Here is a 23,441-nt window from a genome sequence, read left to right as displayed (position 1 = left end):
CATCCCCAGCAGGCCTCCCCGGGCAGGCGTGAGCACGGCCGCCCTGCTCCTTTCCTCGTTAGTATAGTGGCGAGTATCCCCGCCTGTCGCGCGGGAGACCGGGGTTCGATTCCCCGACGGGGAGCTTTGCCCGCCCCTTTTGCGCGGGCAGAAAGGACTCTCCCCTTGCCCGGCCCTCAGCCTCGGCACACCCGCGCAACCCGCCGCCCCTGACTAAGCGGTGTCCCCGAGTCTCGGCCGCAAGGCGACGCTGTCGCCTCCGGAGCGACCTCGACCCTGCCCCCTCGCCCTCCGGAAAGCCTCTGGCGGCATCTTTGGCCTCCGGCTCCAGCTTCCACACCTGCCACTCGGGGGACGCTGTGCCCTTGCACAGGGGAGGAAGGCGACACTTAAGAGGAACTTCCCTGAAGCCATCCCATTCCGTACGCCGACGGCAAACTTCTGGACGCCGCCTTGCGGCCCAGGTGGACTAGGCTGCTTTCTTCCAAGGCTCTGGAACGCATCCTTTCTTAGCATGGGTCATCCATCCTGCCACGCTCACTTCATGGCGAAGATGCTCCTCAAGTGAGGAGCTGGCCTGAAGACAAACGGAGGCGCCCTCGGCAGCCTCTTGATACCCTTGCCTCTGGGCAGGGAATTCCATTCTTCTCCCTGTGTGGAAGCATGGCCCAGAGGGAGCCTGTCCCATGGCCGCCGCACCTCTCCAAGTCCCCTCTGAGGCGATTGCTTCTCTGCTGCCTTACAGGCTCACACGCAACTTCCTCACGTGTGCACTGGAGCCCCGCAAGCTTCTTGCTCTGTCGAGCACTGCTTCCTTTCCCGAGGAACCCTTGCACCAGAGGTTGCCACACCTCCTCCTCAGCTCTGCCACAAACTAAAACGGCCAGTGCAAGTACAGAGCCGATCCGGAGAACGCCAAGCAGAAAAAGGAGACCTGCGAAGGAGCACTAGCAAGAGACTCAGCCGCTCCGCAGCTTCTCGTAGACAACTGGCTTGGCCCAGCTTGCCCAAGATTCGGGGCCAAGACACAAGAGTGCTTGCAAGAACCACTTGCGTGTTGCTCTCCAAATCCAGCCACGTCACAGGTGGCTCCGCCTCAGGGCATGCCCGTGCAAAGGCGGCCGGCAGCTGGCGCCTGCTTTGCGCTTGGGAAGGGCAGGCCTGGGAGGTAGATGCATGGGAAGAAGAGCAAGGGGGCCTCTCTGCGGGCGCTGACGTCCACGAGCAGCGCCTTCCCTGGTGGGAAAGCCCAGTCTTTGGAACGTGCGGCGTGCAAAAGGACGGCTGCGCGGGCCGGAGAAACTGCAGCCCTCACAGGGCCCTCGCAGATGGCCAAGGCTTTGCAAGGGCGTGACTTTGAGGAGCGTGGCGAAGGAGGAGGGGCCAGGGGAGAAAGCCAGAGTGTGCCAGGGCATCCCCCGCAGGCCTCCCCGGGCAGGCGTGAGCACGGCCGCCCTGCTCCTTTCCTCGTTAGTATAGTGGCGAGTATCCCCGCCTGTCACGCGGGAGACCGGGGTTCGATTCCCCGACGGGGAGCTTTGCCCGCCCCTTTTGCGCGCGCAGAAAGGACTTTCCCCTTGCCCGGCCCTCCAAATCCAGCCAATCCTGAGATCTCCAAATATAAAAAGGAGATATGGAAATGAACACTATGAAGAGACTCAGCGACTCATATCATTTTTGATTTTTCAGAAGACGGGCTTGGAGATATGGGGGTGTTATTTTGAAAAGCTGCCGGCTTTTCGTGAGGCACATGTTTCTAAATTGGCAGTTTTGAAGCATGCACGGCTGCCATTATGCTGTTGAGGTGCTGCGTATACATGGCAGTGCCTCTTTAATATATTCCAAAGTAACATATTACCATAGCCCCTCGGAAGAAAAGGGCTCATGTGGCTTCAGCCAAAAGCTTTTCATAAACATGTTGCTTGGCACACTTTGCACAGGAGCCACCAGATTAGGATTAGCTATGTGTTTTCTTCTTTGTTTAATTTAGTAACCCACTTTGCTTATGACCACTTAAATCCTACTCTTTTGCTTATTTAAACTCTCTTGTTTATCATCAAGAGCATTGTAAATTGTTATGACTTGGGCAGGGCTAATGCTGTGCATGTCTGCTTTTCATTGAGAAAGGGCGCTTTCCTAATGAGCTCTCCCTTTGCAAATCTTTTGCACGAAGAGAAGATTTATTTGGGTTTTTGATCCCTTTGGATTTCCTGGGTGTTGTGCCCTAGACCTGCTTCCACTCAGAGCTGTGGTTGAACAATGTCTGCACTGGGGAAAGAGGGGCAGTAACTCCGACTCTGTGCTACAACTGGAAGAGGCTAGAGGATCTTAACCAGCAAAGAATCTCACTTGTGGCAAAGGTTTTTTGTGAATACATTAGCTACTCTTTTTATTTACTCACTCATGCTTCCTTTTGGCATGTTGCACTGGAGTTGACAGAGCTACAGCCGGGACAAATTTAGCTCTGGTTCTCGAATTACCGGAGTCTTGCTAAACTCATATTCAATTAAGGTATTTATAAAACAACAAGAAGCCTTGTGGCATCTTAAAGACTAACAGATTTTTTGGAGCATAAGCTTTCGTGGGCAAAGACCCACTTCGTCAGGTGCATGAGTGGGGCAATTGCAGAGAAGGGTTTAAAGAGGGTATTTGTGTTCCATTCATTTTTTTCCTCTTTTTCCTGAGAAAAAGGCCTTGATCTAAGTGCCTGAATAAATCTTGTATATTTTAAATACTCTGTAGCAGAATCGTTTCACAGAATATAAGGAGAATGAAAAACACAGTACTGTATATTTTGCTGTTATTACAAAGAGAAGGTAAAAATGGGAGACTGCCGTACAAACAAATAAGGATTCACTCCACTCAAACATCCAAAGAAACTATTCAGAAAAGTGATCAGCAATTCAGAGTATCTAAAAAAATCATCAGACTTTGTAGAGTGCTTTGTCATAGCAATCAGGGAACTGAAATCCAGGGCTGGGGAAAGCTTCTACTGAGGGTGTTTGACGTTAGCTTTTAACACACAAAATAAATTCTGTTAGCTAGAGTCCTTTACTGGGCTGAGTTGGCTTTGACAGTAGATATATAAGTGGTCTTCCAGGCAGCCAGTCCGTTAGTGAGATCTCTGTAGATCACTGACTTTCTGAAATGTATCCCAAAGGCCCAAGAAGCCAATGAATTTCTGGAGAACTCGCACTGAAAGTTTCCTTCTGCTAATGCTACTTCGTGGGTGGCTATCTGCCCTCTGCAGCCATAACTCCCAAGTGTTCAGCAACATAACTGCCAAATACATTGTAATAATCCAAACCAGCTGTGCATATCAACATAGGAAATATTTATTTATATGTACTTTCTAATTGGACCTTGGTATTAAAAGAGGAAAATCATGAACTCAGAGGAGTAATTGTTTTTACACCATAGCTGCATTTTCAGTCAGAGTAAAGTATAAAAATAGATGAGTATAAATATTCAGTAGCTCTCTTCAGAAAATAGAGGTGGAAGCATGCGTAAAAAGTATCAAACCAGCCACTGTTTCCCAGCTAAAGATCTGAATTGCTTTATTTTTTCAACATATTTAAATTGCAAAGCAGGAACTGGTATTTATTCCTTCTCTAGATGACAAGGCATTTTCCATATGAGTGACTTACATAACAGAAGAGAAGACACAAACTCAGACTTTCAAATTTTCAAAGGAAATGCAAGAATTACTTGGGACCCCCAGAATAAAGGGCACACCAATCCAACAACCTGCCTCTCACCTGTTGAGACTACCACACATGGGCAGATTATAGGAAAACAATGCCCAGATCCATCCAAACCAGGAAGCTATAACAAACAACATATGAATTTTTGACCACATGGGGAAGTTTGTTCTTTCTTATGGTGCAGAGACACTTTCAAACTGGCTTCTATGCTCAGCAATCACTCTGCTTCCTACTCTACCTTATTATCATGGAACACTAGAACTGGAAGGGACCTCAAGAGGTCATCAGGTCCAGCCCCCTTTGTCATGGCAGGACCAAGCACCATCACTAAATCTGCCTCCTTACCAGTGTTCCCACCAATCCGCCCCGCTGACTAGCAGAGTGCCCATAGTCAGCAGCATGTGTTTCTAGTGGTGGTGCACATCTCCACATGTCTGGGTGCACATAACAAAATTTATTCTGTGCATGGATAAAAAAAATGGTGAGAACAATGCTTCTTTCCTAGCGCTTCCCTTCCCTTCTGGCGTCTTACTGAATTCAGTCTCGTGTATTCCGTCCTGTTTTTCAAATGTTCTTCTAGCTGCCATGCCAACCTCTCACAAGACAAAACTCTCTTCCTTACACAGATACTCTGCGTCTCTTACCATCTGTCTGATCACCCATTCCCCTACCTCATCCAGGCTCATCCTTCTGACCGTACCAAACACCACATCCTCTCTTCTTGAAGGTAGCCTCTAAAGTTTATTCTGTGTAAGGAAGAGAAGGAATTTTTTGTCCAGTGCTTTGTCTTTGTCCTTTCTTCTGTGGACAGAATGCTGTTTTCATTGGAACCTACTCAAAAGGATGGCTTTTTAATTTCTATTTACTCAGGAAGGTAGCGGGGTATGAAACATGCAGCACTGCTTGACATCTGAAATTCTGTTCTAAGAGCTTCATGGCCTGAGAAGACATCCCTGCGTGGGATTCTTTCTTTATTTTTGGTCCCTAAGTCTCTACCACCAACAGCAAGCACAAATGAATTGAACAGCTATTCTGGTCCTAGGGAGTCAATAAATCAGATACAAGATAAGGTGCAGAGAGAGATCATTGTCTGTGGTATCACTTCCTGAGTTGCTTCTTTGTGATGATGTCAAGTGAAAGAAGAAGCATGGAAATTCTCATCTCCACTAGTGCTCGGTACACAGCCAGTGTTACAGTAAGTGGAGCACATGATATATCAGAAAAGGGACATGATATGCAATTGCATGGGTTACACAGCTGCAGGGATACCGTTGAGGGGGAAATGGACTGGACTGTGGGGAATTACATTACCAAAAGTAAGAATTAAAATAATCTTAAGAGGACATCAAGGCTGTGTCGTCACTAGCCCCCCCACCCCCGCCTCCCGTTACGAAGAGCCATGTAATGAGAGATTTTGGAAGATGCTAAAGAAGTGCTGTCATGAATATGCAGTGACTCATTAACATAATGACAGCTGCTTGCGATTTGAAAGTGCCATTGTTGAATTGTGAGCTGCTCATGTAGCTGGGGGCTTTTGAAAGGACCCCCCCACACACACACCCTCAATTCAAAAGCCCCTTTTTACCAAAACCAAATGGGAAGAATGGTCTTTCGAAATCAGGAGGTCCTTTTGAAAGTCCTCTGTCTACGCATGCAGCGTGCATTCTGAAACCAGCACTTTCAAAGAGCTCATGGCTGTCCTTATGCTAATGGAGCACTGCATAATCATGGCAGCTCCTCATATGCAGCTTCTGAAATTGCTCATTACCATCCCCCTTCCAGAAGAGGGAGGGGCTAGTGCAGATAGCCCAAAAGTAGCAAAAGGCTTTTCGGGTTGGTTGTGTTAGACCCAGCTTTTAATCTCTTAAATCACAAGTTCAAATCTGGCCGCTGTCAGAAATTAATGTACTTACAAAACTGTACGGGCAATGCAGCAACTGATATGAAAGGAATTTAGTAGAATCACATAAGTTAATAGTAAAAATATATCTATATCTATATATACACCAATGATTGGAAATTGCTAGCTCTGAAGAAGGATGAATTAAATGATAGGACATTTTAAATGACATCTGAAGTTTGAAAAGTTCCCTTCAGATTCTGCAAAAAATAAATGGGACAGAATTAGGAGTTTCACGTGTCTCATACCCACACATCAAGAGACCCATCTTTACACTGAGAACTTGTTCACTGAGTTGCATACAGGGGCTACACAGTTCTCCTCTCTAGGACCCTTCCCTCATCTAAAGGCTCATCAGCAGCTTCTTCTTCTCATTTACTTTAACTTCAGCCATTGTCCTTCCTCATTCCTTAAAGTCATGCTGTTGCAAACCTCAGGCCATCTACCTCTGCAATAGGGAAATTGGAAGGTGGTCTCCTGTGCAACAGACAAGGATGCTCATCACTATATTAAATAGGAAAGGCTTCCTCGGTAGAGGGAGCAGTGCTAGAGTGAGAAAAAACATTGCGGGGCTCCAATGCACATGTGAGGAAGTTGCATGTGAGCCTGTAAGGCAGCAGAGAAGCAGTTGCCTCAAAGGGGACTTGGAGAGGTGAGGCAGCCATGGGACAGGCTCCCTCCGGGCCATGCTTCCACACAGGGAGAAGAATGGAATTCCCTGCCCAGAGGCAAGGGTATCAAGAGGCTGCCAAGGGCGCCTCTGTTTGTCTTCAGGCCAGCTCCTCACTTGAGGAGCATCTTCGCCGTGAAGGGAGCGTGGCAAGATGGATGACTCATGCTAAGAAAGGATGCATTCCAGAGCCTTGGCAGAAAGCAGCCTAGTCCACAGCTGCGTCTACACGTGCACGCTACTTCGAAGTAGCGGCACCAACTTCGAAATAGCGCCCGTCGCGTCTACACGCGTCGGGCGTTATTTCGAAGTTAACTTCGACGTTAGGCGGCGAGACGTCAAAGTTGCTAACCTCATGAGGAGATAGGAATAGCGCCCTACTTCGACATTCAACATCGAAGTAGGGATCGTGTAGACAATCCGCGTCCCGCAACGTCGAAATTGCTGGGTCCTCCATGGCGTCCATCAGCTGGGGGGTTGAGAGATGCTCTCTCTCCAGCCCCTGCGGGGCTCTATGGTCACCGTGGGCAGCAGCCCTTAGCCCAGGGCTTCTGGCTGCTTCTGCGGCAGCTGGGGATCTATGCTGCAGGCACAGGGTCTGCAACCAGTTGTCAGCTCTGTGTATCTTGTGTTGTTTAGTGCAAGTGTGTTTGGGAGGGGCCCTTTAAGGGAGCGGCTTGCTGTTGAGTCCGCCCTGTGACCCTGTCTGCAGCTGTGCCTGGCATCCCTATTTCGATGTGTGCTACTTTGACGTGTAGACGTTCCCTCGCTGCGCCTATTTCAATGTTGGGCTGAGCAACGTCGAAGTTGAACATCGACGTTGCCGGCCCTGGAGGACGTGTAGACGTTATTCATCGAAATAGACTATTTCGATGTCGCAACATCAAAATAAGCTATTTCGATGTTGGCTGCACGTGTAGACGTAGCCCACCTGGGCTGCAAGACTGCATCCAGAAGTTTCTGATTGGTGTATGGAACTGGACTGCTTTAAGGAAATTACTCTTAACTAGGGTGACCATATCTCCCCCTGCCAAATATGGGACATGTGGGAATGATGCTGTACCAGCCAAAACAGGCTGGATGGTTGCCCTACCTGGGAGTCAGGCAGTGGCTGCCCTGCCCTGCTTCGGGGTTGTGGGGGAGGCAGCTGCAGCTCTTGGCAGCCCCATGACTTGGAGCACCAGGAACTGGGCTGCTGTCCTGCCAGTGAAGCTCCTGGCTTCCACCAAGGGCAGGAAGCTGGGTGGGAGCTGCACTGATCCCACTCCGAGCTCCCACCAGCCAGATGAAGCTGGGCAGCAGCTGCACCACTGTGTGGGTCTGATTCCTGGCTCCCAGCTCCCTCAGCTGGAAGCTGGGTGACAGCCATGCTGCTGGGCGGGTCTGTCTTCCCCAGCCAGGGGAAGCTGGCCAGTAGCTGCGCTGCTGCATGGGTCTGGCTCCTGGATCCTCCAGCTGCAGGGACCCAGAACCGGGGGCAGCCACCTGCACTCACAAAAAAAGTGGAATCCAGTGCAATTAGCCCTGTTGGCAGAGGAATGTGAATGTGAAGGAATGAGCTGGGAAAGTTTGTGGCCCTTTGTGATGGGAAGAACCTGTTTGGAGTTGGTGAGATTTGTTTTCATGAGCTTTTAGCTGTGCAAGGAGGGTATTGGTTGTGTCAGAAGAAAAGCTGGAGTGTCTGAGGGACTTTTTATTGGCTAGTGCGGCAACAAAAGAGCTCTGTGTGACTGGCTTGGTGTGCCTTACAGTGAAGTATTCCCGGTCTTGGACCATAAGTAGCCCTGTCTTAAGCAATTTGCCCTGTTTTGGCTCGCTCAGCTATGCTTAGAAAAACCTCCAATAAAACGCACAAAGAGGCTGGGTAGGAGATCCCTTGGCAAAGAGACATGCTGGAACTCAGAATCAAACCACGGCTGTTGCAGCCATGCCACAGAATGCTGACCGGTCTACTACCACAGCCACTGCCTGGGCACTTGGGCAGCAATTGGAAAAATGCACAGCTCTTGGTTCTCAGACCAGCCACCTACCTCACTTAGAGCCACAGGCATTTCTCAAGGCTCCCCATGACTGTCACATTTAGGGTGCAACTACACTAGCAAGTACATTTGAAATTCAGATCGGAAAACCAAGTGCTTTCGGAAGAACCCACGGAGCGTCTACACTGACACGGCGCTCTTTCTAAATTAACTTCAAAGGAACTCCCCCGTCTTTCGAAGTCAGTCCTCCGCTCCCAGGATGGGAAGAGCGCCCTCCTTCGAAAGCTTATTTCCAAAGACAGCAAGTGTAGAATCTCCGTGGCCCGCTCTTTCGAAAGAGCGGGTCCTCCATGGCTGCAATCAGCTGACAGGTGGCGGCGCCGCTCACAGCACAAGCAGAGCTCTATGGCTCCTGCGTCCAGCCACATTTCAGCACACAGGCTCCCAGAAGCCCTCAGGCAGGCAGCTGAGAGTGTGCAAGCAGCAGGGAGCCCACGCTGCCGCTCAGCCCACTGACAGCCACGACCCCTCGGGGGGAGTCGCAACACCTCCAGCACCATGGCCAGCAGCCGGGACTCCCATCTACCCTAGGGACCATGCAGGGACCGGGGGGAGTTTTCCCAGGAGGGGAGTCAGCCCACCAAGCACGGGGCCCCCTCCTGGACCTATGCCGAGCTGCAAGACCAGAACGCCTCAGCAGTTGAGTGCCTGGCCAAGGGCCTCACCGGCCAGGGGTCACCAGCTGCCCCTACTTTAAAGAACTCAACCTCCTCCTTGGGCCCAAGGAGGCAGGACCCCCCAGCTGTGTTCCTGGATACCACTGACCCCCGACCAAGCTGTAGCCAGAGAAGACAGGGACTGAGGGGGAGGACCAACCCAGACCACCGGTCACCTGCAGGTGCCCCTCCAGATCCAGGCCAGCAATGATGACAAATGCTCGAGCGGGGGGTCCCTCCAGCCCATCCAGCCAATCCAGCCTGGCCCCCTCTGACCATGCCTTACCTGAATTCCTGGAGGGACCCACAGGTATGTACAGGGCACGCCAGTGGCCGCAGGGCTGGGGGAGGGGGCGTGCAGTTCTGACCAGGGCGGCCACAGCCCACCCACAGGGACATCAGTCCCAGGACACAGGCAGACCAGATGGCCCCGCCACCCCAGCCCCAGAGGGCTGACGTGTGGCACCCAACGCCATGCAGACTGGACAGCACCATGGGCTGCCAGGCCACAGAGGGATGGAGGGTGGCAGAGGAGAGCTAGCGCTTCCACAACCCAAAGGGGGAACTCTGAACGCAGGGCCCCCAGGATGGAGTGGGAGGGATTCCTGGGGTCTGTCACTGGGACTAATGGCCCATTCCTCTCCTCTTATGTCTCCACAGCTCCAGCAGCCAGCAGCCAGACCAGCACCGTGATGGGGCCAGGGAGCCCAATGATTGAGGGGGAGTGGCCCAGGCCTCAGACTGGGACAGTGCGGGGCTGCCTCTGGTCCCTCTACTGTTGTCACTAGGCCAGGGAGGAGGAGGCAGAGGACATGGCCCACACAGACACCCTGAGGGAGCTGACAGGCATCGTGTGGGAGTGGCTTGCCATGGAGCGCCAGGCATGGGACCGGGTAGCATCCAGCCTAGATGCCTTCACCCATGCCATGGTTAACCACCTGGTCCCAGCCTCTGCTCCATCGTGGGTCACCTGCACCCCTGCCCCCATACCATCCCCCACACACCCATCACCCACATGTCCCCTGCCCTCCGTCCCAGCATTTTCCCCACCCCCCAACCCCAATCCCCCAGCCTCCTGCCTCACCCACAACAGCCCCCCGCAAGGAGGCTGACCTCAAGTCCCTGCTCCCTCCCCTCCTGGCCAGCCTTGTGTGCCTGACCCACACCCTGCTGAACAGGGCTGGCCAGCTGGAGGCCGAGCCCCAGTCCCCCCTCCTCCCATGCCGAGCCCAACACAGGCATGGGGACTGTGCCTGAGCCGTGCCCCTATCTCCCTGTGCCACCAGCCCTGGCCCAGCCCTGGCTGGGCCCCTGAATGCAGGGAGGAAGGGGCAGGCACAGGCGACAGGGATCCCAGCTGTTGAGCCCTGTGGAGTGGTGAGGCCCCCTACCCCAGCTCCCCATTCATCCTCCACCCACACATGTAAATAGTTCCCCTGAAATGAGGGGCACATTTCTGTAAAGTAAATATTTAATTTTTATGGTTTACCCTATGACCCGCGCATGAGTGCTGGTGGGTGTGCGCAGGGTGAGGGTGGGAGCGGGTGCATGGGGGGGGTCACTCTGGCCCCCACTCAAAGGCCTGGCACAGGGCCTCCTGTACATGCACCCCCCCCACTAGGCCTGGTGGCATGGGGTGACAGGGGGCTGTTAGTAAACACGCCCCACCTCGGTGGCCCACCCCTGCATATAAGGCTGGTGTTTCACCTCCATCAGACTATGGAGGGTGCAGCAGGCCATGACCACTGCTAGAACACTGGGGAGGCCCACCTCCAGCCTAGTGCAGAGACATCTCAAATGCCCCTTGAGGTGGCCTAACACCCGCTCGACGGTGTTCTGGGCACAGTTCAGCCACTCGTTAAAAAGGTCCTGGCTCAGCTGGGTGTGCCCAGTGTATGGTCACATCAGCCAGGCCTGTAGGGGGTAGGCCACATCTGCCACAGTGCAGGGAGGCATCATAGGGTCCCCAACAGGGAGCTCCCGTGGGGGGATGAAGGTGCCCTCAGCCATACGATGTCCCAGCCCTGAGTTCCTGAAGCCCCTCATGTCATGTGCGCAGCCAGACCAGCCCACACCGATCTCCTGGAACTGGCCATTGGCATCGACCAGGGCCTGCAGGACCACTGAGTGGTAGCCTTTGTGACTCACATAGGCCCTGTGGCTGTGCTCCGGGGCCCAGATGGCGATGTGGGTGCCATCCAGGGCCCCGAAGCAGTTGGGGAAGCCTAGCTCCTGGAATCTCTGGATGGCATCGTCCAGGTCCCCAACATGAACCAGCTGCCTCAGGAGCACCTTGTTGCTTGCTCAGAAAACCTGCAGGGCATAGAGGGGCGTGCTCGTGAGCATGGGGTGGGGTGCAGCTTGCCCGCCCATGCCCATCTTCATCCCCGCCCCTGTCCCCGGGATGCCAGCCTGTGCCCATGCTCATCCCTGCCCCTATCCCCAGGGTGCCCACCCTTCTCCTGATGGTGCCCATTGCCAGGCTGCCCCCCCAACCGCACATGCAGTCTAGGTGTGAGCTGGGCATGACTTACCTCAATGAGGACGGCCCCGATGGTGGCTTTGCCCACCCCAAACTGGTGGCCGATGGATCGGTAACTGTCCGGGGTGTCCAGCTTCCACACGGCAATGGCCACCCTCTTCTGCAGGGAGAGTGCCAGACTCAGGTGTGTGTCCCGGTGCTGGAGGACTGGGGCGAGCCAGTGGTACAGCTCCAGGAATGTCCCGTTGGTCATCCTGAAGTTCTGTATCACCAGTCATCACCCCAGTCCTCCAGCACCAGCCAGTCCCACCAGTCACTGCTTGTGGGAAAGCGCTACAGGCAGTGGATAACTCAGGGGAACAGCTGGGCACATTGCACCCTAAGGATGGCGTCCAGGAGGGTGGCTATTGTGCTGACCACCCAGGGCCCCTGCAGCACAGTGACCAGGATGGCAGCCACTGTGCTGGCCATGGCTGCGATAGAGTAGGTGTGCTGCTCAGGGATCCATGGGGGCCCGGAATGCCTCCTTTGGTCTCTCTCTCTCTCTCTCTCTCTCTCTCTCTCTCTCTCTCTGTCCCCGTTTCTCTCTGCCTGCGGACAGGGTTGCTGGCTCTCGGCATTTGCAGGCTGAGACAAGTTGGGGGGGGCCTTTAAGGGGACAGCGGGCAGCGGCCCCGGAAGGGCTCGTCCGCTATGCAATTCTGCCTGTGACACTTCCTGCCCCTGCTCTTTCGAAAGAGTGCCCTGATACGTGTGGATGCTCTCTTTCAAAATTGTGCTGGGGGGGCCTTTCAAAAGAACAGACCAAACCTTCAGTCCCCACTGGTGTGTGCGGACGCTCTGTTTCGACGCAATGTTCTTTTTTGAAAGACGGTCTTTTGAAACAGAAATGTAGTGTAGACGCAGCCTTAGTGTTGAACAGTAACAGAGAGATAACCATGTTAGTCTGTAGCCTAACAAAACAAATCAGCAGTCATTAAAGACTAACAAAATAATGCAGAGATGATGAGCTTTCTTGGGGCAGACCCACTTCTTCAGATCTGGAGATCTTAATGTTGTGACAAAAGGAAAAAAAGATGGGACGCTAGCCTGCTGCCATTCTGCTTTTCTCTCTCCCCCACTATGCCCATGTCTAGAGGAGTTCTCTTTCCAGCTCTGCAGCATGCTCCAACTGGCAGGTGTTGAATCTTGACCCGGTGGCAAAAGATGCCATAAGAGGCTTTTGCAAAGGTAAGTGTGTGGTGGATGGTTAAGGGGAGTCATTTTCCCTGTGCAGGTGACAATCAGGCCCTTGGGGTGAGAATACAGGTGGATAGAGGATAAACACCCTCAGACCCTTTCTTTCTCTCCTGTCTCTCAACATGCCTGGAGGATAGCAATGTGTTGTAGCAGCAGTTTCTTATTTTATACATGTTCATATTTAATTACTGGAGAGCAATTTCTTACACTAGTCCAGGATGATTCCTGTGAAAAAAATCTTGCCTCTTCTCTTAGTCATGTGGTGGAGAAAGGTTGTCACCTGTACCTGTCTTTAAGCACTACTAGCTTGACAGAAAACTATGGTGAAAGAAAATCATCCTAACTTTTGTCCAAGTAGCTTTTGGACTTCTCCCACCAAAGTGGGTTTTTTTATCAATTTGCATTGATAGAAAAATGTTATGAGCCAACATGTATCATGATGTGTCATCAAATTTGGAATCCTGTAAAGTTCAAGAACATTTCACTCAAAAATTTTGGTTCAGGCCCATCTCTAGTGAGAAAGACAGTCTTTTTTTGGTACTTATACCATTAAACTAACCGCAATCTGGAGCCAAGATTCTGTCAACCTGAAGTTGAGTCCAGTTTTACTTATCTAAAAGCGTTCAAGCTCTCAAGCTTTGATAAGTTATCTGAATTGACCTCCCAATCCTTTTAAGGTTTTGTAGCCAGACAGAATCCCCCTGATTTACTCCATCTTGCCCCTCTTAGGTGCCTCAGAGCGCAAAGGACAAAGAAGAAAACAGCACAGTCTTAGAATGCTTGAAAGCACAGATGCGCTTATCTCAAGCACAGTCTTTGATGCTTCAAGAACACAGGATGTGCTGCCCCAGTCATGACCCTGGATAACAGAAGAACACAGATAAGAGGGCTAACAAGCCAGCTGATGACCACAGGGCCTTAAATTGCCCTTGGCTGGTACTGTTAATTGAGACGCCTGCACAATCATCCCAGGAGAGGAACCTCGCACCCCTACAAAAAGAATGTCCTGCCTTAATGATTTAGTTACCTCTATTTTACAAGTGTAAATTAAGTTGCATCTCCCTTGTAAGAACTGGCGTCACAAAGGCAAACCAGCATAATCGGCCTCTAACAGATAAGGAAGAGCGTGCATGACCCAAAGGGTATAAAGATGGGCCCGGCAGCCTACTCTAACTCAGCTTCAATTACCTATACCTGTCAGTCAGATAAGGTCTTTGCCTCCTGAGGTCCCAGGGGAAGCTCTCCTCGCACATCTTCTTCCCAAGGGATTGAGTGGCAGACACTGGCTACGCCAGAGTCAAAGGATGCAGGGGTGAGAATTACACCTGTAATGTACTTTGTGCACATTTAATAGTAAGAGCTCTGTAAATTGAGGCGCTTTGTCCTCAAATGTGTAATTTTCATTTGTAATCTAAATGGTATACCATATGTATCATCCTACTAGTAGTTAAGAAGATAGAGCAATAACCTTGTAACCACTAAGATTCTTATTTCTGCCTTTTAATAAATAGTAACCATTTAAGCTTTCAGCCTGACTCCTTCCAGGTACTGTAACTCGGCCGAGCACAAAACAAAGAACTTTAGCCATTTGGCTACATCAGCCTGGTCAGTGGTAACGTGCAGTAAAAGCTGAGCATTGAGTCATGTCACCTCTGTGGGACAGACTCCTGGGGCATTCGTCAGCCTCCCTGGCTGCCCTCTGTGAAGTGACAGTCTGTCCTAGCGGTTAAAGACTCGGGTGAAATAAGCTCTCTGCACCAACATTTGGAGCACCCGTCAGCCACACTGGCTGCCCGCTGCGAGGGGACTGCCTGTCCTAGCAGTTAAAAGACTCAGGTGAATCTCTGGGCCATCCGTCAGCCATTCTGGCTGCCCGCTGCGAAGGGACTGTCGGTCCTAGCAGTCAAAGATTCAGATGTAATTAGTCTCACAGACCACTCATTTACCCGGCCATCGGCTAACAGGTTTACCACCATAAAACTTTTAGACCAGGCTCAGCCACTTCACACCCATAGCCTAATGGCCACAGTGACTGCAACATTCTCCCTCAGTTTCCCTCCACAGGGCTTCTAAAATATCCCCCACCAGTCCACAGTACTTGACATATTCCCATTCTAGGCCTTTATTTGTACAGAATTCAAAACAACCTCAGCTCTGGGTTTCTGCCTTGTTCCCAAAAAAGCATCCAAGTCTTCAGCTTCACTCTTTGGCTAGTGTCTTGGAGCCTCTGAAACCAACAGCCTTCTCCTCTCTTCAGTTTTATTGTGCTGCCCCTTTTTCTTCTTATTTCCCATTCCTCTCTGACTCTCTTTAGAGACCAGGTACCCCCTTTAGCAGAGGGTCTCAAACTGGGGTCCATTGGCCACTAAAGTTCCGCAAGCTCTGTTCAGGGGGTCTGAGGATAGTTCCCTCTAAGTTGTTCACTTGGGTGACCACACATGAGAGACTGAAGGGCTGCCTACTTAATGGCTCACAGGTATGGGCTCCGCTAATTAGGTGACTGGTGCCTGGACCCTCACATGGCTAGCTAACAGTACAAACATCATTTGGAAAGATCCTAAGTCATCCACCAAGAGCCTCAGCAATTTTCAAGTGGTCCATGAAAAAAAATTTGAGACTTACTGCCCTTTGGCTATGTCTATACAGCCCATGGCAGCAAGACTCCTTGTCTGGGCAAGCAGAGTGAGGGGCATACTAAAAATAGCTCTATGGCCAGCATTTTGAAGTCACGGCTTGGTGCTGGAGCCCACTTGTCTCTGTAGGCTTCATAGCCTAAGCTACAACATCTACATAGTAACAGAGAGATAGCCGTGCTAGTCTATATACTATCAAAACAAAAAAGCAGTCCTGTAGCACTTTAAAGACTAACAGAATAATTTATTGGGTGATGAGCTTTTGTGGGACAGACCTACTTCTTCAGATCATAGCCATACCAGGATTTTCACCAACAACCACAGTCTGTACCACAGGAACACCAGTCCCGGAACTTTTCCTTGCAACAAAGCCTGTTGCCAACTTTGTCCACATATCTATTCTGGAGGTACCATCACTGGACCTAACCAGGTTATTCATAGAATCACGGGCACTTTCTCATGCTCCTCAACGAACATCATATATGCCCTCATGTGCCAACAATGCCCAGATGCTTTGTATATTGGACAGACTTCAGACTCTCTTAGGCAAAGAATTAATGGGCATAAAACAGACATAAAAACACTCCTGAACCACAAATCGATCAGTCAGCACTTTAATGGAGTGGGCCATTCTGTTAATGACCTGAAAGTTTGCGTCTTACTGAAGAGGAATTTTCACAACAGTCTGGAAAGACAGGCTGCTGAACTCTCTTTTATATTCAAATTCAACACATTAACACGTGGTTTGGACCAGGATGGGAATTTTCTAGGTCATTAGAGGGGCTCTTTTGCATACTTGGCTTAATCTAATTCTTGACTCCCCACCCACTCCCCGCACCTTCTGCCCCTCTACTCTCTGATTTGCTCACCTTGATAATATTTTTTTGATTTGTCCACCTTGATTACTATTTTTGGTTCTCTGTGCCTTAAATAGTGAGTCTGTTCTGGTATGGCTATGGTCTGAAGAAGTGGGTCTGTCCCATGAAAGCTCATCAGCTAATAAATTATTTTGTTAGTCTTTAAAGTGTTACTGAACTGCTTTTTTGTTTTGAACATCTACATAACTATTTTTAGCTGGGAACATAGGCCCTGCGAGCCCAAGTCACTCGCCCCAGATTTGGAAGCTCACTGTCCTGCTTTGTGTAGACACATGCTAGCAGGCCCCATCAAGAGGTTGTTAATGAGACACTGGTGGACTGTAGAGTGGGTCAATTTCCACAGAGCATTATTACATGCAAAGACAATAAGTGAATTTCCCCTACTCCCTAACTATGCTAAGAATCTGAACTAAGGCACCAACCCTGCCAACACTTACACACTTGCTTCATTTTTAATGTAGGAAAAGTCCCAACTGACATCCCTCACACTCTTCACATCCTTAGAGATAAGCGTGTGAGTGTTGGCAGGGTTGGGGGCTTTGGACAAATCTAAAGGGTTTCTCCTGTAATTGCAAACCTCTAACAAATGGAGTTGTTTTTGTTTTCTGAGCATGCTCGGGGCCAAAAGGATACTCTGTATGAATATAATGAAAAAGTATCTTTACACATCCCAGAATCTGCCAGCAGAACTGATTCCAACTGGAATACCTGCTGATAATCTCAGCAGAGGCACTGTGCATTGCATGACCATGAACCTGCCTCTGCTTTTTAAAAGAAATTCCTGTATGTTGGATCTAGGCATAGTTGCTTGTTAGCATGAGCAGATGCCTTATGTTCTACAGGTTTCTTCTTCCCTAAGAATGCAAAAAGAATTTTGTTTTTAAGTGCTGACCTTGTCGAAACCTTTTATAAGTACCAGTGTCCCTTTACAGAACATTTGCTAGGGTCACTCCAGATAGAGGGTGGAGAAATCAAACACTCACAAATCAGGAATTACCATTTCATGTCAGTAGGGTCAAGTGGCTAGGGCTCTAGATTGGAACTCAGAGACCTGGGTTTCCTTCCCAGATTTGCCATTGACCTGCCTGGTGACGCTGAGCAAATCACTTTTCCTCCCACACTTCAGTTTCCTCTCTCACCTGGTCTTGATTGTCTATGTATTTAATTGGCAGATGTCATTGCAGAGCCTTTGGCCATTATCTTTGAAAACTCATGGAAATCAGGAGAGCTCCCAGATGATTGGAAAAAGACAAGTACAGTGCCCATCTTTAAAAAAGGAAAGGACAATCCAGGGAACTATAGACTGGTCAGCCTAATCTGAGTCTGTGGAAAAATCACAGAAGGGATCCTCAAGGAAACAATTTTGAAGCACTTTGAAAAGGAGAAAGTGATCAAGAGTAGTCAACATGGATTCACCAAGAGCAAGTCGCACCTAACCAATCTGATTAGTTTCTAAAATGAGGTAACTGGCTCTGAGGACAAAGGGAAGTCAGTGGATGTGATATACCTTGACTTTAGGAGAGCTTTTGATACAGTTTCTCACAATATTCTTGCCCACGAGTTAAGGTAGTATGGATGGATACATGGACTGTAAGGTGGATAGAAAGCTGGCTTGATGGACAAGCCCAAAAGATAGTGGCCAATGACTCAATGAATGGTTGGCAGCCAGCTTCAAGTGGAGTGCCCCAAGGATCGGTTCTAGGGTCAGTACTGTTCAATATCTTTATTAATGACCTGGATGAGGGGGTGGATTGTACCCTCAGCAAATGTGCAGATGACACTAAGCTAGGGGGTCAGGTAGATACATTGGATGGTAGTGATAGGCTCCAGAGTGATCTAGACAAATTGGAGGACTGGGCCAAAAGAAATCTGATGAGGTTCAACAAGGAGAAATACAGAGTCCTGCACTTGGGGTGGAAGAATCCCAAGCATTGTTACAGTCTGGGGACCAACTGGCTAAGTAGAAGTACAACAGAAAAGGATCTGGGGATTACAGCATATGAGAGGCCAGAGATGAGTCAACAGTGCACCCTTGTAACCAAGAAAGCTAACGGCATATTGGGGTGCATTAGGAGAAGCACTTCTAGCAGATCTAGAGAAGTTATTATTCCCCTCTACTCAGCACCAGTGAGTCCACATCTGGAATATTGTGACCAGTTCTGGGCCCCCCCAGTAAAGTAAGGATGTGGATGCACTGGAGCGGGTTCAACAGTGGGCAACAAAAATGGTTAAAGGGCTGGACCATATGACCTATGAGGAGAGGCTGAGGGATTTGGGCTTATTTAGTTTATAGAAGAGAAGACTGAGGGATGATTTGATAGCAGCCTTCAACTGCCTGAAAGGGGGCTCCAAAGAGGATGGACAGAGACTGTTCAAAGTGGTGACAGATAGCAAAATAAGAAGTAATGGTCTGAAGTTTCAGAGGGAGAGGTGTATTGGATATTAGGAAAAACTGTTGCACCAGGAGGGTGATAAAGCACTGGCATGAGTTACTGAGAGAAGTAGTGGAATCTCCATTCCTAGAGGTTTTTAAGTCCCAGCTTGACACAGTCCTGGCTGGGATGATTTAGTTGGGGTTGATCCTGCTTTGGACAGCAGGCTGAACTAAATGACCTCCTGAGGTCCCTTCCAGCCCTAGAATGCTATGATTCTATGATCCACACACTATTCAAACCCAGCTCCGAACACGGCAAGAGCCATTTCCTTATGGGCTATTCTGTGGGGGCCAACTCTCTGAAACCTAAGTGCTTCACAGATATTAACGAATGTATTTTCCTTACTACCCCAGTTAGGCTGTTTCAGAGAAAGTGGCATGCTACTAAACAGCCCGAAAAAATATGCTAGTGAGGCACATTTGTAAATTCACGGTGCCTTGTTAGCATAAGATCACATGATTTGGAGTCCGGAAGACGCTCTTCTGGGCTCCAAATCACGTGACCGTACGCTAATGAGGCACCGGGAACGTACATACATGCCTTATTAGCATATTTCGAGCTGTTTATTAGCATGCCACTTTTGGAGAAAGTGGCATGTGTAGAAACAGCCTTAGGGTATATCTACCCAGAAGCCTTATTCCAAAATAAACTATTCCGGAATAGTTTATTTTGACATAACACTACTGCACACAAAAATGCATTTCCAAATAGCACTTAGGTATTTGAAAATACAGTGTCTACGCACATAAAGCCTATTTTGAAAGAGAGCCATTGGACACTCTGGCTAATTCCATGCTACAGAGATCTTTCCAAAGAAGCCCTTCTGGAAGATCTCTTCCAAAAGAACTTCTTTTGAAAGAGTGTGTCCACACACAAAAAAACGGATCAAAAGAGTGATCTGCTATTTTGAAAGAGAGTGTCCACACAGCCCCTTCTCTTTCAAAAGAACAGACAAGGGATCCAAAAATTAGACCCCATGAGAACTGCTCTTTCAAAAAAAGGGCCTGCAGAGTGTCTACACACAATTTTTTTTTCAAGAAGTTTTCAGTAGGGAGCACTCTTCCCGAAAACAGGAAAAGAAGAGTGATTTCAAAAGGAGTGCGTCATTCTTTCAATTTTCTTTCAAAAGAATGCTTTTTGGCTGTGTCTGCACTTGCATTCCTCCTTTGAAAGAGGCATGCAAATGAGGGAAATAAAAAATGCAAATGAGGTTCAGATTAACATATCTGGCATGTCATTTGCATATTTTTTCTAAAGAGATTCTTGCGAAAGAAGAAAAGCAGTGTAAACATGGTTCTTTCAAAAGTAAACCCCCATCTTCAAAAGAACTCTTCTTCCCACAAAAGAAGGGAAGAAGGGTTCTTTCGAAGATGGGGTTTACTTTTGAAAAAGCTGCATCTACACTGCTTTTCTTCTTCCGCAAAATGCTCTTTCGAAAGCAGAATATGCAAATGCCGTACCACATATGTAAATCTGTGCCTCATTTACATTTTCTATTTCTCTCGTTTGCGTGCCTCTTTCAAAAGAGTGTAAGTGTAAGTTTTCAGGACAAAGGGGCCTCCAGAAGAAGGACTTCCTTCTGGAAGATCTCCCCCGGGTCCTCACTTCTATATGCTCTTTTGGAGTCCAGAAGAGCATCTTCCGGGCTTCAAATCACATGACCTTATGTTAATGAGGCACCAGGAATTTACATACGTACCTCATTAGCATACTTCTGGATGTTTATCAGAGAAAGTGGCATGTGTAGAAACAGCCTTTGTGTGCAGACACTCCACTGAATCTTTTGAAAGAGACTCCCTCTTTTGAAAAATCTTTTGAAAGAACTTTCTAGTGTAGATGCAGCCACTATAGCTTATTTCAAAATAGGCACAGTTCTCTACCATAACAGCACCTATTTTGAAATATTCCTCATGGAATGTGGTTCACCAGTTTTGAAATAAGACAGCTGCTATTTCAAATTTAATTCAAAACAGTGGTCACGTTGTATAGACGCTGGCATAGTTATTTCAAAATAACAGCTGTTATTTCAAAATAACTTGGCTGTATAGAGCTATCCTTAAAAAATGAGGTTTTTTTCATATTCCAATTTGGCATGGGAAAAAAAAAAGATCTGTATAAATCATGCAATCATGTGTTCTTTGCCAAACTCTGCATCAATTTGCTCTGAGACCCATGAAGAACCTAACAAAGTTTTGAGCATTACACATGATCAAGCTAAATGAAAAGTCTAGTATAAAAACAAAAGCTTATTTAGCTTCAGGGTGCTTCTTTGTCATCAACGTCTCTGAAGTCACTACAAAATATCAACTATATGCTACATATAGTATGCTGTAAATAAAGCATGATGACAGTTCTTTTCTGTCAGAAGTATAACCAGTGACTAATGCAGCTCTGCCATGCTCCATCACCTTTTGCTTTGATGAGTCACAAGGACTGGGTAATGGTGTAGTCAGATCCTTTTCAATTGAAGGTTTATTAGAGTGCATATTAATTTTTAAGGCTAATATCCACTAAAATCAGGATATTATGTAGTGAAGGAGGAAGACAAAAGTACTGCTTTTGACAGTCTTCCGTCTTGAAATAAATTTAGTGATTAAGATAAGATGAAATCATCAAATGACTACACACACACACACATACACACACACACAGTCTGCCCTCAATGACTTCAATAAGAATGCAGTGACTAATTAAAAGACAGAAAGGATTTGTCACTCAGATTCAGATCTGCTCAGCACTGAGTATCTAGGTTGATGATCTCTGTGGAGACAAAGGCAAGAACAGCTATTGGCCACAGATCTGATCTTCAGCTGCTACTGTCTGCAGAGCCAAAGTAGCCTGTGTAGTCTTTGCACTCCCATTTTTGATGATGAATCTGTATGCCAGCACACCCAAACTAACCATGAGTCATACCCAAATGGGCCACCAGACATGAATTTACATTGACTGCCTCCTTGAACCTAAGCTATTGAGTTGTCTCACCTATCCCCCACCGGCATATCCTGTGTTACCATAATATCTCAGAACCCCACAAGCTTTACTGTATCTGTGCAACACACTTATGAGGAGGGAAGATGCTCTTATCCACATTTTTCAGAAGGGGAGCTGAGGCACAGAAAGACTAAGATTAGGTTTACACAGCAAAGTTATTTCAAAATAACTGCCTTTATTTCAAAATAACTTTGCTAGTGTCTACACAGTGCAACCATTATTTTTTTTTCAAGTCTGTAAAATGAACATCTTTATACAATAGGGAAAATGGTCTTCTGCTGCATGGTGAGAGGAAAAAGCACACTAAGGCTGCATCTAGATGCAGTTCGGCTGCCGGCAGCATGATGTAAATGAGCGATCATGAAATTGCAAATGGCCACTCATTTGCATATTTACACCACTCATTTGCATAATCCTGGCAGAAAACAAGCCGAGATAAGGGGCTAGTGACAGAAGGGGTTTTTGCTGGCAGAATCACGCCTACACTGCTTGTTTTCTGCCACAAATATGCAAATGAGGTGCACAACTATGCAAATAGGTTGCCAATTGCAATTTCATGATCCCCTCTTTGCATTATGCTGTCAGCAGCCAGACTGAATCTAGATCCAGCCTAAATGGTCTTTTTAGCCGTAATCAAGACCAGAATTTTCATTCTGTTTCTACACCAGCCCTGAAGCTACAAAAAAAAATGTATCATCAGCATCATTTAAAGTCATGTCAGGAGAAATTAATCATTAAAAAGTCGTGACTGCAATAACTATGCTGTCTCTAAACAGGGAAAGAAAATGAAGCATTCTCCTCAGCCCAATACCCACTCTTTCTGCACAAGGGGAACAGATTTATTTAGTGGAAATAGATATTTCCTGATATGCTAAGGCTGGAGGAGATAAATTCAGAATTCTGTTTTAAAGAAGAAGAAGTTCTAAGCAGTTGCCTGTTAAAAGCTGCTGCGTAAGTTATAATACTACATTAAATGCAGTGATGACTACTTGCAAGAATAACTTTATTATTTATGAAAGGTTCATTTTTACCCCTTGTGTTGTCACTGCCGCTAGCAGAGTGAGTGTAGAGAGAACATCCCCTCAGGAAAAGAGTAAATTAACTGAAATGCACTATGGCTTCAATAACCCCATTAAAGGACTCTTTATTTCCTACCGTCAGCTTCATGATTTGTTAACTCACACCAGACTCTAATATCACTACCACATGTGAGATAGCCTCTTGGCACCTTATTATTAGAAGTTTCTTTCTTTATTCTCCACTCTGTTGTTTTAATGGAGTGTCTTACAAATTTTAAAAAATGTATGAACTTTCTCGTAGGTCTTATCTTTCTCTCCTTCAATCTCCCCATTGAAGCACAGTTCAGCAAAGCCCTTAAGCATATGCTGAAGGCTATGCTGAATTTGGGCCATAATGCCAGTGCTTTTTATTACAGCCATAGATGCTGGAACTAGGGGTACTGCTGCATTCCCTGGCTTGAAGTGGTTTCCATACTGCAGTTACAGTTAGGTTCGATGGATCTCAGCATCCCCACTATTGTTCTAGCATTGGTCTAGCACTCCAACTGGTAGCAGTTGTAGAATTGTGGTACAATCATGGCTGGGATCTTATCCCAGGTGCTAGAAGGCAGGGCATTGTGGTGGATAACCTGATGAATATGAGCTACCAGTATCACACTGTGGCACCTGGCATTGGCTACTGCTGGAAGACAGGATATTGGGTAGGATGGACCATTGTTCTGACCCAGTGTGGCCATTCTTATGTTCTTACAGAGTTAATGCTATCCTGGGATGAATAAACAAAGGAATCTGGAG

The 23,441-nt window shown here is 48.1% G+C and overlaps 2 non-coding genes across 2 annotated transcripts; both read left to right on the top strand.

Annotated features, from left to right (window-relative positions):
• Nucleotides 1–52: 52 nt before the first annotated feature.
• On the top strand, nt 53–124 carry TRNAD-GUC (transfer RNA aspartic acid (anticodon GUC)). The gene has a single exon. It is a non-coding gene; the product is annotated as a tRNA-Asp (tRNA).
• Nucleotides 125–1,464: 1,340 nt separating this feature from the next.
• TRNAD-GUC (transfer RNA aspartic acid (anticodon GUC)) lies at nt 1,465–1,536 on the top strand. Its single transcript has one exon. It is a non-coding gene; the product is annotated as a tRNA-Asp (tRNA).
• Nucleotides 1,537–23,441: the final 21,905 nt, after the last annotated feature.

Source organism: Carettochelys insculpta, chromosome 1 (genome assembly GCF_033958435.1).
Source record: "Carettochelys insculpta isolate YL-2023 chromosome 1, ASM3395843v1, whole genome shotgun sequence".
In the NCBI taxonomy this organism is placed as follows: Eukaryota; Metazoa; Chordata; order Testudines; family Carettochelyidae; genus Carettochelys; species Carettochelys insculpta.
This window is presented reverse-complemented; position numbering and strand designations above follow the sequence as displayed.